General features: G+C 41.2%; 1 pseudogene; it reads right to left on the bottom strand.

Annotated features, from left to right (window-relative positions):
- Positions 1-3,262: 3,262 nt before the first annotated feature.
- LOC134946452 (5S ribosomal RNA) lies at positions 3,263-3,381 on the bottom strand (annotated as a pseudogene).
- Between the last annotated feature and the right edge of the window lie 12,586 nt (positions 3,382-15,967).

Below are 15,967 nucleotides of genomic sequence, written 5' to 3'. Positions count from 1 at the left end.
AAAAATAAAGCAGCCAGTATTTACCCTGCACAGAAACAATATAACCCACCCAAATCTAACTCTCTCTGCACATGTTACATCTGCCCCACCTGCTGTGTACATGGTTTTGCCCATTAGAGAAAGATTTTGCTGCTGCGATCAGGTCTGAATTAAGCCCCTAGTGCACTAATAGCAATAGACAATAACTAATATTCAATGTATATTGCAATCAACCTAACTCTAACTTGCTGATGTCGTAACCTCGCAGACTAGTCAGCTGGTCATAAAATCAGCTCATTGACAGTTTCTCATGGTAGCGTCTAGTTTCCCTTCGTGGAGAGGACCTTTATCATAACCCCCTGGGTCCATGTCACAAACTATTTGGAATAGTAACCTGTGGCGAGTGGAGCAAGACACCGACCCCGAAGCGTGACGAGCATCCATTGGTGCATAGAATTTTTTTTTTACCACAAACGAACGGAGAACGGAGAAAACATTTAGGTGCTGTAAGGGCGGAAGTTCTCTCCTGCCCTCTCGTGCTGTCACTTCCAGGTCCTGATCACGAAGAGAGCATAGACACAACTGTTTCCCATTCAAACCGAAAGGAGCCACAGTATTAATTTATAAAAAAACAATTTTGCTTATAATTAAAGCAACTTTTTACTTCTATCCCCACCCCTTATCATGGGGGGGGGGGGGGGGAGATCAATTAGTTTGTACTGCAGCATAGCCAGAGAAGTGGCTCGCTACGGGCTGCTCTACATTATTTACCTCAAGTGCTAGGCCCATAGCCGATCTGTGCTATGCAGCTCGTTCCCTGAATATATGGACATTTTATAATGTAGATAACAAATTTGGAGTTACAGTTCACTTACAAATAGGATAATCTAACATGGAGCTTACTCCCTTGGTTTTAAACATTGCTCTCATGTAATGGAGAGGTCCTTCATTTTCACCGTCTCCAGATCATCTTGGTCGTACTCGTAGCCCCTCTATAAAAACTTTACAGCCATAAAGTCAATCTCCTTTTCTACATCTGCAGTGTTACTAATAAATACTGTGAGAAAGGCAACCCTTTCTTCATCGCCCTGGCGTGGAGATGGGTGTTCTTATTAGTAGGCTTCTGGTACAAATCTGTTTTCAAATATGACTCATATTTGGTGATGAAGACATCCAAATAATGGACAGGTGTACAGTAGTACTACATTAAAATGTGAATTTGATGGTTTCATCCATAGTATTGGCAATCGCCATGTCATTCTCAAGATCTTTTATGGTGGCCGACCATATCAATAGCAGATACTTTATATAGTGGGTGAAAATGATCATCCCACTGGCAAATGATAAAAATAAAGATATGTACAGCGCTGATAACAAACTGGATATGGAAAATTAATAATCACAATTTATTTGTAAAATATTGTTGCAACAATTAAATTCATTATAAAAAAGACATAACTTTGTCAATAAAAATCAGAAAATTATCTGTAGGGCAGGCACAGCAATTTTTGTTATGATAATTTACCACACGAGGAAGCCGAATATGTACACTGGTACGAGTCCTTGGAATAGTAGCCACAGTCCTAGGGTGCAGTTTTCAGTGCTTAGCAGGTAGGTCCAAATGCAAAGGCAGATCTTTGAAGTGTTTGATCCGGACTGGATTGAGTCCTGTAAGATTGCTGGATCTTTCTGGGCCTTATGGACATCCGCTGCTTTTCCCAATTTGCTGGTGGACTTCAAGGCATATACCTTGAAAAAGCTGTGAATACAGCGAAACGCGTTGGTTCTGAGGAGCTGTGTACCACTGGAATCATATTCGATACTTGGAAACCAGCCTAGAAGTCCACCAGCAAATTGGGAAAAGCAGCGGATGTCCATAAGGCCCAGAAAGATCCAGCAATCTTACAGGACTCAATCCAGTCCGGATCAAACACTTCAAAGATCTGCCTTTGCATTTGGACCTACCTGCTAAGCACTGAAAACTGCACCCTAGGACTGTGGCTACTATTCCAAGGACTCGTACCAGTGTACATATTCGGCTTCCTCGTGTGGTAAATTATCATAACAAAAATTGCTGTGCCTGCCCTACAGATAATTTTCTGATTTTTATTGACAAAGTTATGTCTTTTTTATAATGAATTTAATTGTTGCAACAATATTTTACAAATAAATTGTGATTATTAATTTTCCATATCCAGTTTGTTATCAGCGCTGTACATATCTTTATTTTTATCATTTATTCAGGGACTAACTATCCCTTTAAACAGCAGCTGTAAAGGACAAGCATATCCTCTTAACAGCGCCGGACAAATTACCTTGGTAATTTATTCTTTGCACATCCCACTGGCAAATCTCAGATTTTGTAGAAATATTTCTTGTTCCACGGTGAACATATGAGCATTGACGAATGCTGCGACCACCTTCGACCCCATGGTGCATCCCAATAGTTAACAGAAATTTGGTTTGGTTCCGCACAGGAAAAACGTGGTAATGATGAACATAGATTAATACACAGATTGTAGAAAACTGTTCAGGGAATGACCAACGATACTAAGTTTAAATTTAAAGATTCTTAATGAAGACATCTAAATAATTATTTGAGTTGGTGGTGCTCCCAGAGTCAGTAATGGTTAAGCAAAGAGAAGAAAAAAGAAAGACTCTGTGTTGGGGCACGCTTTAGAAATTTGAAATAAGTTTATTAAAACTTAACATTTAATTAATAACGAATAAGAGTAATGAGGAGTTTGATACAAAAAAATTGTTCAAGAACACAAAGTAAACATATATATTGACAGAAATCAGGATAAGCCTGATACAAAATTATGGGCACCTGTGGTGAAAAATATACTGAAAAACATAAAAAAAAATTAAAAAAAAAAAAAAAAATTAATATTATTAAGGTGCCTGAGTTAATCAAAATTCAAAATTGGAGTAGAGGTAAATGATATGTACATATAATCACCGCAGTGATAATTGTAGGTAAGCACCTAGTCTAAAACCTCATGAGAATAGATGAGAGGCACAAAGGTTCATAATTGAAATGTCAAATGACTGAGGGTAATCACCTGGTAGAGATTCTGTTTGCTAAAAGGCTGGATCCTATAGATAACAAAGCATTTAAGATAAAAGTATGATTATTAAAGATACAAAAGAGCATTGGTAAATAAGCCTAAAGGCAAAGCCAATTGTAGATAAATAGAAGATTTGCGGGAAAGTTGGATAAGGAATAGGTAAGTTTCAGAAGTTGCTCTAACACTTCTGCTGTTTGTGATCAGAGGTCACAATCTTACTGCACTTGATATTCCCAAGAGGTCACCCTACTAGGTACTGATCAGGCTTATCAGCGCTTAGCTTCCAAGGTCGGATGAGATTGGGCGTTGCTGCTGAAATATGGCAGTAATAAACACTAGGACACAAATGAGAGAGTGTAATGAGTAGTGAGCAACAAGGTACTTCTGCTGTCCAGTTTCTAGCGCAGATTCTCTGTTGCTGTGAGCATTGCAGAGAGTGGTCTCGCATCTGGATGAGAGGGTACTAAAAATAGAAGTGAGATATGCTCAGAATAGGGAGGAAACGCTGCCTTCTGCTGTCCACTGTCTTATATAGATATATAGCGGACAGTGGATGAGAGAGGTGGGTTAGGCTTACCTATTGAAAAAAAGGGTGGTGGGAAAATTAGAAGAAGGAGAAGAAATGGTAATGTGGTGAGATCACAAATTAACAAAAAATTAAGTAAATTATGAAATAAAACAATCATGAAATCAACGATTAATTGGAAAAAGGAAAGTAAACACAGGCTGCATGGTAAAGGCTTACCAAAATGGGTATAAGACCCTGTTTATGCAGAAAGGATTCTGCAAAAAAGTATTACATTTAAAAGGAAATACCAGAAAATGGTTTAGAACAATAATTAAGGATCAAAAATAGCAAACATGGAAAAAAAAAAAAAACAATATTGATTATATATCAGTATCAGTTAAATAACTGGAGTCCAAATGGGCACATACAATACCAGGGAGTCCCAAAAAGTGATCTGAGCTAGAAAGAGTTCAGCATCACTGAGCACAGACGGACCGTTTCACCAGGGTGGCTTGTTCACTGTGTCAGGGCATAAGGAAAAAGCTGCTGTATTTAAGGCAGAGGAGGGAGGGTACTGGGAGGGCTTAACATCACTAGGGATTCCGATTGGTGGAAGTCCATAGTGACATCACCCTCATTTTAAATAGGGAATTGTGCTGATGAAAAAAAGGGAAACATCAAAGACATCAAAAACAGCAGAAGGCTGGCGAATGTTCTTACACCTGAAAGTGCAAATATAAAGTCATGAGGAGGTGGCTGCCGTATGAATAGTTCATTGAGATGTTCTGTATATCGGGATCCCGCGATCGCGTCAGACCGGAAGTGTCGTTCTTGGCCGGAAGTCATGTGGTCGCGTGCGTTCCGGAGTTTGCGTTTCAACTGGACGTCAGGCCGGAAGTAAAGTCATCCGTTTATGCTATGAGGCTGGAGTTGCTAGGTAACCGTTGTTAGATGGCCGGATATACGGAAAAAAAGGTTTTATCACGGCTGGAAGTGTTGCAATGCATTCGTGCACTGTTAGTAGCTCATCTTATTGCCATAGTATGCATTAGTGTGGTGGATCTTCATGGCTTGGGTCACATAGGAAACACTGAAAAAATATAAAAATAATAATAATAATAATAATAATAATGATAAATAAATAAATGGAAATATTGGATCTCCTAAAAACCGGGAGAGGGGAGAGAGACAAAGTGGTTAGTTAGAGTATTGGTTGCGGATGACACACTTATCGAGTACCACAGTCGATTTGTAAAATCCCCTATGGTATATAACCCATTTCCATAATAGCAAGGAGAGTGGGCTTCCCTGTGTGCGACTTCTAACCATCAGATGACAAAAACTCCAAACGCTTCCATATGCAGTTCATATATATACACCATATCATGGATGCAGGTAAGTAAAGAGAAATCTGTATGTTTACGATCCCAATAGCCTATGCATAGGACTTAGGTCTCCATTATGAGGGACCCAGCTCCAACAGGATGATACGCACTTTGTTGTTTGTGTAGAATTACCACGTGCCTCACAACATCATTCACAGAGTCAAAAGATTCAATAAGTTTAAAAATTCCTATGCATAATATAATCAATTAAAGATATGGGATTGAAAAATATCATAAATCATTGATTTCAAAACAAATTTCATACCAATCAATATCCCTTATATGAAAGCAGGAAGATGATACAACACATTGATCATGCTTGAATTTTATAACCGTGTGAAGTTTATACATGCTTTGCAACACATCAAAAAGGACTGATTGTCATCCCAGTGTGGAGTTTGTATGTGCTTCAAATCACAAAACTTGTTCAAATGTATCCAGAAGTGAAAGTGTCATCCCAGTGTGGAGTTTGTATATGCTTCAAACCACAAAAATTGAATATGCAGTCACTTACTCTCAAGAGATGATAATAACCCCCTATGGGAGTTAATGCACAATTTTGAATATCCTATATCAATATTATATGTACAGCATAAAAAATAATAATAATTGTCCTCAAATCACAGCTGGAAAAAAATGACCTGTATCTTTCTCCATAAAGAATACCCTTTAATTGAAAAAGTGCATCAATAGAGACCACTTCATAGATGAATTTCCTTGATTGGAAATGGAAAGATACCGAGGTGTAGGAAGGTGCAGACCTTCTGCTGTCTCAAACATCTGCATATAGCATCGAATGTCAGGATGAGAGGGGTCTGCCTCCTTCACCGCGGTATTGAAATAGGAGAAATAGAGGTACCTACTTCTGCTTTTCCAATGTTGCTGCTCAGAGCCCTCTGTTACTGCAGCATTGCAGAGTAGCCCGGCTGCTGGAATGAGAGAGTGTGTACATGAAAAGGAAATCACACAGTTATCCAATGGAGATAAAGGAGAGGCTAGTACCAAAGTACTTGAAGGGTTGAACCCTCTGCTTTCCCCATATCTGCTATCAGCATCGAATATTGGGATGAGAGGGGTCCATTCCCTTCACCTTGGTATGAAACAAGACAAGTAGAGGTCTCAATTCTGCTTTTCCAAAATTGCTGCTCTGTTATTATAATAAGTCATGAAGAAAAAACAAAAAAACCCTTGTCGTGTTTGATTTGTGAGATTAGATGTGCGGAGTCCCCAATAGGGAGAGCGGGAGAGGGTTTGTGGTAGGACTGAATAACCTGATGATATAAAAAGTGATTTGTTACATAAATGAATTAAAGTGTGGGAGTGGAAGTGAGAATAATGCTTAAGGTTTGGGAACTGTGTGTGTAAAGAGAAGAAAGGGTAATAGGTGGGTGTGTGTAAGGCCGAGATTTTAAGGAAGTTGAGGGATAATGGTGATACTAGCAGGGTGTGACACATGGGGAAAAGAGGGAGGGAGGTGAGGGAGAGGGATGCAAAGGAAGAGAGAAAGTGATTAAATGTTATGAGAAGGGAAAATGTGGTGATATGTGTGTTATGCAGTGAGGAGGTGTGTTGAGAATTGGAAAATTATTTAAAGAAAAGCCGTGTAATTTATGTATTCATTCATGCCCTTGGGTGCTAGGCAATCCAATTTGAAAGTCCATTCGGATTCATGTCTCAAAAGCTCTTTCATGAGGTCGCCACCACGAATTCCCAAGCTGATTTTCTCTAGTCCAAAAACTTTCAAATCATTCGGGTTACCCCCATGGTGGTGATGGAAGTGGCGTGCGACTGAGGTCAATTTTTTGTGTTTTGAGAGATCAGTTGAGCCATTCCTCACAGATCCAACATGTTCTAAAATACGTTGTTTTAGGGCCCTTGTAGTGATGCCCACGTATTTCATGTTGCAACTGCAGTAAATGCAGTACACGACTCCAATGGCATTACAGTTGATAAATTGTTCGATGGTTAGTAGGTTGTTATAACGGTCCCGTATAGTGGACATTTTGGTCATATGAGAACATGCTTTACAATTTCCGCAAGGAAAAGAGCCTTTGAGAGTGGTGATTTTCTTTGGATTCTTGGTATAGTGGCTACTCGTTAGTCTGTCCTTGAGATTTCTGGAACGTCTCCAGCTCATGGATACCTTCTGTCCAATAGTCTTAGAAAGATCCTCATCCAAGTGTAGAATTGACCAATGTTTGTCAATAGATTCTTTAATCAATTTCCACTCCTTACAGAAAGTGCCCACAAATCTTAGAGTATTGTTTTGTGTGGATGAATTCGTACTTTCCTTGTTAGGGAAAATCAAGGTATCCCTCGGTATTTGATTGCAGTGCCATCTAGCTCTTTTGATAGAGCGATGGCTGTAGCCTCGTTCCAGTAGTCTTGAGGTGAGTTCATTACTCTTCAATCTGAAGGTATTGGGATCTGAGCAGTTCCTTTTAAGGCGCAAAAACTCCCCTTTGGGGATATTGGTGATGGTAGGTGGAAAATGAGAACTGGTTTGATGGAGAAGGCTACTGGTGGCAGTGGTCTTTCGATACAGTTCGGTTTGTATGAGGCCATCCGGAGTTTTGTATATATTGAGATCCAGAAAGGATACTTGATTGGTGCTAATGTGGTATGTAAGCTTGAGATTGATATTGTTGCAGTTTAATGCTGCAATAAAGGATAGTAGTAATTTCTCATCACCTTCCCAGATCAGGATAATGTCGTCTATGTAACGCCACCAAGCTAAGATATGTTGAGTGAATTTGTCATTATCAGGGTGCATGACAATTTCTCTTTCCCACCAGCCTAAATAAAGGTTGGCGTAAGTAGGGGCACAAGCGGCACCCATAGCAGTGCCCCGGATCTGAAGGAAAAAGTGGTAATTGAAGGTGAAATAGTTGCGAGTGAGTACAAATTCCAGAAGTTCAATCAGAAAATTGTGAAAATCGCTGTTATCGGCCATACCGAGGAAGTACTGCACAGCTTGTATGCCCACCTGGTGATTGATGCTAGTGTATAAAGATTCAACATCGAGGGTAACCAAAAGGTGGTGGGTGTCCAGTTTGATGTCATGTAGTTTTTGAAGTACATCGGTGGTATCCCTTATGTATGAGGGAAGATTGAGCACATGTTGTCGCAGGTGTAGATCCAAAAAAACACTAGGTTTTTCGAGTAAGCCCCCTTGCCCAGATACAATAGGGCGCCCCGGAGGGACATTGATATTTTTATGTATTTTCGGCAATAGGTAGAGGGTGGGAGTTTTAGGTTTGTCAGTTGTAAGGTAGATCTTCTCTTCTTTGGTAAGAGTGCCCATAGAGTGAGCCCGGTCCAAAATCCTGTTAAGGGCAATCCTGAAGTTGTCCGTAGGGTCAAAAAGTATGCGTTTATAGCATTGTGAATCTCCTAGTTGTCTCATGGCCTCAGTAGTATACATTACTTTCGGCCAGAGTACTAAATTTCCTCCTTTATCAGAAGGTTTGATTATTATGTCGGTCCAGGATTGTATCTCCCGTAAGGTTTTGCGTTCTGTAGTATTAAGATTGTCTCCATAATTGGGGTTTTTCCTAGATTGTAGATATATTTTGTCTAGATCTCTGGAGACAAGTTCTTGAAAAATCTTTATTTCAGCTGAGAGGTGTTCGGGAGGAAAAAAGGTCGACTTATTCTTGCATTTAGGTCTGGACTGTTGAATTGTAGGATCTTGGTTGGGCTCTTGCAGTTCCTCCAGAATGCTAATGGCTTCTAAATCTTCAGCAGTCAAAGATTGAGAGAAGGAGGTAGCGTCTGAATCCGGATTAATTGGCGACAAAGTTCGAGAAGCGAAGAATTTCCTTAAGAGTAGTTTACGTCCAAAGAGTTTCAAATCTTTTTCCCATGCGAAACGATTTAGATGTTGGGAAGGTGAGAAGGAGAGTCCCTTAGTGAATATTTTGATGTGATCATCCGTTAAGATTCTATTGGATAGGTTGATAACTTTAAGATGATCAGTTATTTCCTCCGGTTGGTTCTGACAGGGTATCTCGGTGGTCCCGGTTGCAGCCAATCTGTCTGGTCTCGCTGATTTTTTGCTCCCCCTCCTCGTCTTCCTCTTTGTCGGAACTTGGGTCTTCCTCCACCCCTGCCTGCCCCTAAAAAATGGGCTGATGTGTTAGCACTGGGTTCGTCTCGAAAGTTATATCGATCAATCTCCCTATCGCCTGAGTCTGAGGGGTCTTCTCCTCCGGATGATTCTGCTTCTGATGAGGAATACCTGTCCTGGAATTTGGAGTATTCCCTGCGTGTATTCGTATGCTTCCAGTGAAAGACATTACCAGTCTTGAAGTCTTTCATGTCCCGAATGAATTTGTGTTTTTTTCTATCTGTAATCCTTTGTTCATAGGGTTCTAGATCTTTTTTAATTTTTTCAAAAGTTTCTTGGAATTTAGCATTTTTTTCCCATTCCTCCAAATTTTTAGTGAGTTCTTCTATTTCTTTCTCACAGTCATTAAGTACCAGATGGTTATGTTTAAGTAACACAGCCATAAGGTCTTGTGAGCATTTCAGGAGTATACCTTCCCATTCTGCTGTCAGACTTTCAGTAATTAACTGGAAAGTGGGAAATATGTTGGGTCTCAAACCCCGTGGCGTAATTTTATTTTTATTATAACTTTCCATCGTTTTTATGTCCCAAGATGATCGTAGTCTTTTTTGTAGACAGGATCTTAATTTGTACAAATCAGATTCCCATCCTTTGTTACCGGATGGTGCTTCTGAGATATTGTCAAATATATCGTCAAGATTTTCAGGTCTACTCGTCAGTTCATTTCTCAAGCTAAATGTTGCCATTTTAGGATAAGTGTTGGCAGCTAGTTCCTAGTGTCCTGAATTATGAATCACGTATAAAGTTAGTGTATGTTAAATAAAAAATGTGCTTAATGAACATTCAGAAGTATCAAAAAGAAAAAATCTATTAGCAGAATAGCATTAATTATTAGAAAACAGTATTGGTATATAAACCGTGCTGGAGCCTGAAACTGAAGATTTAATCAGCAGGGGTTACAGAGTTAACAGAAATTTGGTTTGGTTCCGCACAGGAAAAATGTGGTAATGATGAACATAGATTAATACACAGATTGTAGAAAACTGTTCAGGGAATGACCAACGATACTAAAGGCCCATACACACTTGACGATAAAATGAACGATGTCGTTCATTTCAGCCCTCATGAACGACGTCGTTCATTATATCGTCAAGTGTGTATGCATCCAACGACCAACGATGCGCGGCCCCGCGGGACGTTAACGTCCATCGTTCATCTGTGGAGCATGTATGCTCAATTTCCACTATGGTCGTTACCGACCAGAGACGACGTTGAATGTGTATGGTGTGAAAGACCAACGACCAACGACCAAGCCACTGTTCACCAGCTCATTATTTTAATAAACTGTTCAGCTTGGATGCTTTAACGATGAATGGTCTATGGTCTTTGGTCTTTGGTCTTTCATCTTTCGTCTTTGGTCTTTCATCTTTCGTCTTTCGTCGTTGGTAGTGTGTATGCTCATGTGGTTTGCTCAGCTGTTCAAGGGAAGTTCAAGGGAAGTCGTTAACGATGTGTGCATCGTCAAGTGTGTATGGGCCTTAAGTTTAAATTTAAAGATTCTTAATGAAGACATCTAAATAATTATTTGAGTTGGTGGTGCTCCCAGAGTCAGTAATGGTTAAGCAAAGAGAAGAAAAAAGAAAGACTCTGTGTTGGGGCACGCTTTAGAAATTTGAAATAAGTTTATTAAAACTTAACATTTAATTAATAACGAATAAGAGTAATGAGGAGTTTGATACAAAAAAATTGTTCAAGAACACAAAGTAAACATATATATTGACAGAAATCAATTTTGCTTATAATTAAAGCAACTTTTTACTTCTATCCCCACCCCTTATCATGGGGGGGGGGGGCAAGATCAATTAGTTTGTACTGCAGCATAGCCAGAGAAGTGGCTCGCTACGGGCTGCTCTTCATTATTTACCTCAAGTGCTAGGCCCATAGCCGATCTGTGCTATGCAGCTCGTTCCCTGAATATATGGACATTTTATAATGTAGATAACAAATTTGGAGTTACAGTTCACTTACAAATAGGATCATCTAACATGGAGCTTACTCCCTTGGTTTCAAACATTGCTCTCATGTAATGGAGAGGTCCTTCATTTTCACCGTCTCCAGATCATCTTGGTCGTACTCGTAGCCCCTCTATAAAAACTTTACAGCCATAAAGTCAATCTCCTTTTCTACATCTGCAGTGTTACTAATAAATACTGTGAGAAAGGCAACCCTTTCTTCATCGCCCTTGGTTGATGACTCCTGGCATGGAGATGGGTGTTCTTATTAGTAGGCTTCTGGTACAAATCTGTTTTCAAATATGACTCATATTTGGTGATGAAGACATCCAAATAATGGACAGGTGTACAGTAGTACTACATTCAAATGTGAATTTGATGGTTTCATCCATAGTATTGGCAATCGCCATGTCATTCTCAAGATCTTTTATGGTGGCCGACCATATCAATAGCAGATACTTTATATAGCTGGTGAAAATGATCATCCCACTGGCAAATCTCAGATTTTGTAGAAATATTTCTTGTTCCACGGTGAACATATGAGCATTGACGAATGCTGCGACCACCTTCGACCCCATGGTGCATCCCAATAGTTGTAAGTAGTATCCACCATCAAAATAGAAGAAATGCCTCGTTAATGTTTTTTCTAATAATACAAGAAACCATTCCAGATCCCAACCTTAATCGTGGATGTTGTTAATTAGTAAGCACCTTACTACCTGTTTTCCCTTCATAGGTGGAATGTTTGTATGCAAACTAACTACAGCCACACCGAGCCGTCTTAACAGCAGTGTAGGCCCCTGGGCAAAGCAATGCTATGGGGCCCCTACCAATCCACCAGTGGTAGGGGTGGGTGGTGCCATCAGTGGCAGCTTTGATGTGCAGTGGGCGGTAGGGGGTGTTTTATCATCTGCTCAGCATGTAACACCTGGAGCAGTAATTTCTGCTAATTACTCCTTTACTGCACAGATGGTGGGAGATGGGGTGGGAGGGAGGACACTAAACTGTAGAAGGGGGCATTGGGCTGAATAAAGGAGCCCCGGTACATGACTTCCAAGGTGGTAGGGGATGTTTAATACGCAGGGGAGGGGAGGATAGTGGAGTGGGCTTAATATTCATCATTTTCCAGTAGGAGGGCAGCTTACTTGACTGCAGATATCTACAGTTCCTGGAAGTAGATTTCTTAGCTTTCAATGGGATAAGAAACTAGAGAGTCCCACCTCTGAGGAGGTACTGAGGACTTGGGGATCAGAATTCAGGAGCCAGAGCAATCCACCAACACAATTATAAACCTGCATATCAGGCGTGTGGAGCTGGAGCAGGGACCATCTGCTGGAAGGCTGATATCTATGGTTCTGGGCATAGTACAGACAAGCTGCCAGTGTCCACCAAAAGGGGAGAGTCTCAGGTTTTGGATTATACCCTCAGAAAAACTATACATTAGACAGAACCCAAGATATCTGGCTGGGAAGAGCAATTAACAGGCTCAGATGGTGACCACTGCTTTGAAGTTGGATATCCCTGGTTCCCCAGGGCCGATTTCAAAAATCTGGTACCCACACAAAAAGGAGAACCTTAGCTTTCAGCCTATAATCCTGGGGCACTTGGGCAACTCCCCATTGAGCCCATACGAAAAGATGTCTATACAGCCACACTGCTAAGAATACAATTGTTTGTGTAACATGGACAAGGTTGCAGCGAGGGCGGGTGTTGAAATATGTAGAGCGTGTAGCCTATGATGCTATTTTGGAGATGCAGATATCCTTTAGCAAGATGGCCAACGTTTGGTCTTCTGCACACGTGCAGTGCCATCTTGTCACTATGTTAAAGTGCCACAGATGTCTTCCACTTAGCTCTCAAAGACCCTGCTATATTCCAGAGATAACCGTCACCAGTATTCATACCGCTAGCACATACATCACTGTCTCCGTTCCATCCAGATACTGAGCGTATGTATGATACTACTGAGCGTATGTATGATACTGAGCGCATGTAACTGTGATTATAGCTATACAAATGCACTGCTGCTCGATAAACCATACTATTGGTCAAGTCCTGGGCTGTTTGGTGACGTTCATACAAAACCCCAGGCGCGCTGTCACTGCTGCCAATAAGGGATTGTCAGTCCCAAGAACAATGAAAAATGAAAGAATATACTGGTGCTGGTTAATGTTTCCCCAATAATAATAAACAACCGTGGATTGATTAAAATAAATAAATAAACTATTTATTTACTAGACAATAAGTACAACATACCACTAAAACACATATAGTAAAAAACAAAGAATTGAAATGTTTTTTCTCTCTTTGGGAATCCTTTATTGATGCCTTTTCTACATTATGGTATGATCTCTCCCAGTAAATCCTTTCTCTGTGTTCCTATTCCTTCTTTATTTTAATTCTGATATATATATATATATATATATATATATATATATATAAAAACATACACACACACACATACACATACACAATCTTTCTTTATATTATAGGTCGTTTTGTACGATCTTAGATGCTTATGTAGCGAATGAGACTTTTGTCTTGTTTGCATTTAACAAATTCTTGTTATTCTTCATTGTCATTCTGCTGTCTTTGTTACTCCAATAATTTATTTCTGTATCCCTATGTTTTCAATATATCTTCAAGAAAAACATACAATATATATATATAATGATGTAGAGAAGGAAAACTGCGGCACTCAAGGTCTTGTGGTAACGATGTGTATTAGGCTATTATGCTGTGATTTCTCTAATACACATCGTTACCACAAGACCTTGAGTGTCGCAGTTTTCCTTCTCTACATCATCAATTAACCGCTGAGGGCACCGGGGCACCTGAGATTCCAGAGGAGCGCCGGGCTGTACTTCACTATATATATATATATATATATATATATATATATGCCCAGATCTGTGACTCATTTCCTAATGCTGGGCGTGGCTAGGAGCTCTCATTGGGTTAGCGGCAGGTCTATCACACCCAGGCCACAGCTGATTGGTCGAGAAACGCCCTCCCACATAGGTTACATGGTAGGCTCCGCCCTTTGGCTGCTGTGTGTTTCCTGGACTCCACTCGGCTGCAGAGAGACTCGCCATCGGCGGGAAGCTGCGGTGCCTGGCCTGGGCACAGGAACCTTCACCGTCTGCTGCAGGGAGCACCAGCAAAGGTACGTAGCTTAGCTGCTTCCAGGAGGAGAAGCAGGAGAAGCATTATCTGCCCCTCCCCCACTCGCAGCACCTCAGGGCCCCCTCCCACATCTGTGGCACCCCTGCCCCTCCCCCACCCGCGGCATGACCACACCCGCCCCTCCCCCATCCGCGGTGACTCTAGACCCCCTCCCCTGCCATCGGCACCCCCTTCCCCCGCCCCTCCTCCACCCGCGGTGGATTTTACCTGGGGGCTGCAGGACTGTATTTCCCCCCTCCCCCTCCATTAAAATCTGCCATCCTAAGGGACTTATCATTGGAAGCGCTCCCTGCTAATCACAGCCAGTGCCAGGGGTGGTGGTATGTCTCCCTAGGGGGGAGTTGTGTCTCCCCTACTATTACGGCAGGCATATCTGGCTTCTAGGGGCTGCAGCCGATGAAATCCCTAGAAGCCAGCATGTAGTACCCAAAATTTAGACTCCACCCCCACTTGATTTAAGCCCTGCCTACCGGTGATATCAGCCATTAATCACCGGGAGGGAAGGGAGGTGGTGCAATCAGCCCCCCCCCCCCCCCCCCCCAGCAAGACATACAAAGAGCTGCCACAGGTTAGGAGTGTAATACAAAATTATATTATGAATTCATTAAACAATGCAAGCTCATTCACTCAATTAAATGTTTATCAAAAAATCCAATGTGTCAATGGGCACTCCTTCAAATGAATATTATGCAATGGTGACAGGGGAACAGTTAGAGGTGCTGATGGGGCATGTACAGAGCCGGCCCTAACCAATATGATGCCCTAGGCAAGATTTTGGCTGGTGCCCCCTAGCACCACCGCTGGTTCCGCCTCTGACCTTGCACCTCTTTCCCAGCACCATCACCCCTCACCCATAGCAGTTCTTATTTTGGTGTTTGTACCCCCTATATTTTAAATAGGAACAGTTCTCACATTTGGCGCACAGCCCAAAAAGGGGTGTGTTTTTGCTGGCAGGGGGCATGGCCACACAATAGTAACCCCAATTCCAATTACGCCACAAAGTAGTGTAACTTTATTCACATTTGATCATGAGATACTTTTTCATATTACATCCCACAATATTATTACTTTACCTTATACACGTTACTCCTCACAGTAGAGCCCCTTATTCACATTACATCACACTGAATTGATCCTTATTCACATTACACCACACGCTATTGCTCTTTATTCACATTAGACGCTTCTGTTGATTAAAATGATATGCAGCATGCCTATATACTGTGTGAGACTGTGGCTGTATCTGCATATGAAATGCTACACACAGAATATAGGCATGCCACATATTTTAATCAGCAGAAGCTGCTGATGCCCCTAGGCATATCAAATGCCCTAGGCAATTGCCTAGTTTGCCTATGCCTATGGCCAGCTCTGGGCATGTAAGGGAGTGCCATGTCTCCCATTATTCTTTATTTTGTATCCAAATTCCTGGCTACATCAATTTGAATGACCTTTTGTGGCGCTCAATAACATATCACTAGAATGCTCTGTGCGGCGTGTGGAAGTCGCTGATGCTCTCTGTATTACATGGTGGCCACTGATGCTCTCTGTACTGTGTGATTGTCACTAATGCATTCTGTATTGTGTGGCGTTCATTGATGCTCTCTGTATTGTATGGTGGTTACTGATACCTTCTGTATTCTAGTGTAGTCACTGATGCCGTCTGTATTCTATGATAGTCACTGATGCTTTCTGTATTGTATGGCGGTCACTGATGCTCTGCTCTCTATATGGTATTGTAGTAACTGATGCTCTCT

The sequence above is a fragment of the Pseudophryne corroboree genome, chromosome 7 (assembly GCF_028390025.1).
Source record: "Pseudophryne corroboree isolate aPseCor3 chromosome 7, aPseCor3.hap2, whole genome shotgun sequence".
NCBI classification, from domain to species: domain Eukaryota; kingdom Metazoa; phylum Chordata; class Amphibia; order Anura; family Myobatrachidae; genus Pseudophryne; species Pseudophryne corroboree.
This window is presented reverse-complemented; position numbering and strand designations above follow the sequence as displayed.